Here is a 2,006-nt window from a genome sequence, read left to right on the forward strand (position 1 = left end):
TTGGAAGAGCAGTTGAATGGAATGGATAGCGTCTTGAAAGGAGGATATAAGATGAACATCAACAAAAGTAAAACGAGGATAATGGAATGTAGTCGAATTAAGCCGGGTGATGCTAAAGGAATTAGATTAGGAAACGAGACACTTAAAGTAGTAAAGGAGTTTTGCTATTTGGGGAGCAAAATAACTAATGATGGTCGAAGTAGAGAGGATATAAAATGTAGACTGGCAATGGCAAGGAAAGCGTTTCTGAAGAAGAAAAATTTGTTAACATCGAGTATAGATTTAAGTGTCAGGAAGTCATTTCTGAAAGTATTTGTATGGAGTGTAGCCATGTACGGAAGTGAAACATGGACGATAAATAGTTTGGACAAGAAGAGAGTGTAGCCATGTATGGAAGTGAAACATGGACGATAAATAGTTTGGACAAGAAGAGAATAGCTTTAGAAATATGGTGCTACAGAAGAATGCTGAAGATTAGATGGGTAGATCACATAACTAATGAGGAAGTACTGAATAGGATTGGGGAGAAGAGAAGTTTGTGGCACAACTTGACCAGAAGAAGGGATCGGTTGGTAGGACATGTTCTGAGGCATCAAGGGATCACCAATTTAGTATTGGAGGGCAGCGTGGAGGGTAAAAATCGTAGAGGGAGACCAAGAGATGACTACACTAAGCAGATTCAGAAGGATGTAGATTGCAGTAGGTACTGGGAGATGAAGAAGCTGGCACAGGATAGAGTAGCATGGAGAGCTGCATCAAACCAGTCTCAGGACTGAAGACCACAACAACAACATAGTCATGAGGACATCCAGCCACTCCATCATTCAGCGCCAAGTTCAATAACGGCTTTCATAGCCAGAGGTGGGCCGACGCATTATTCATTCTCTCATTTTGTGAAGCTTCTTCTCTTGAACTTTTCTGAAATTGTATTCATTTGTTTGTATATTTACATCATATCCATCGGTTACCATCCTATTCAGGTAACTTCTTCGTAGTGAGTTCTTTTCTTGTCTTAGACTGTCTAATAATCACTATCGAATTAGTCATGATATGATACCATTATGCAGTGACCCATTTCATACAGAATTGCCACGAAAATGGTGTAACAGGCAGGAGGCTTTATCTGACAGACAAGCTTTAGGCTTTGGTGCTCTAAGGAATCATGATGTCAATAATGCCACCACTTGAAACTTCCTGGCAGATTAAAACTTTTGTGCCCGACCGAGACTCGAACTCGGGACCTTCGCCTTTCGCGGGCAAGTGCTCTCCCAACTGAGCTACCGTAGCACGACTCACGCCAGATACACAACACAGGTGTGTTACTGTGTGGCCAGCCAGTGTGGCCGAGCGATTCTAGGTGCCACGGTCTGGAACCGCGCGAGCGCTACGTTCGCAGGTTCGAATCCTGCCTCGGGCATGGGTGTGTGTGATGTCCTTAGGTTAGTTAGGTTTAAGTAGTTCTAAGTTCTAGGGGTCTGATGACCTCAGAAGGTAAGTCCCATAGTGCTCAGAGCCATTTTTTGTGTTACTGTGAGCACTGCGTGATGCATAATCAAAAATGGAACGTTACTTGTCGCGAGAGTTGGCAGACTGCATTTAATTTGCAGTATGGCAGGATGTAATACCTGTAAAGCAGCAAGAATGCACAAAGGATGCTTTCCCAAAGGGGCGACATCTCAACTGGATAAAGTTTGTCTCTGTAGATACCGATGTAGATATGGTCGTTCGTGTCACAGAAAGCCAGCGAAGGTTCCCACTTCCAAACACCAGATTTCGAGGAGATGGTGTCGGATCATTTGGCGAACCACCTATCAATAAACACCCATGAACTTGCCTGTGAAACAACCATGATACTGTGTGGAGAGTACTGGTGGAACCTCTATCATAACGAACGTGTGCAAACACTGCGACCAACTTTCATGTCTGTCGATAAATTACCCAATGCAGTGCTGTAGTGCCGAACTTCATTCGGTTAGTGTTGCTCACATATGAGGCCTGATTCACCT

This window comes from Schistocerca serialis, chromosome 5 (assembly GCF_023864345.2).
Source record: "Schistocerca serialis cubense isolate TAMUIC-IGC-003099 chromosome 5, iqSchSeri2.2, whole genome shotgun sequence".
NCBI classification, from domain to species: Eukaryota; Metazoa; Arthropoda; class Insecta; order Orthoptera; family Acrididae; genus Schistocerca; species Schistocerca serialis.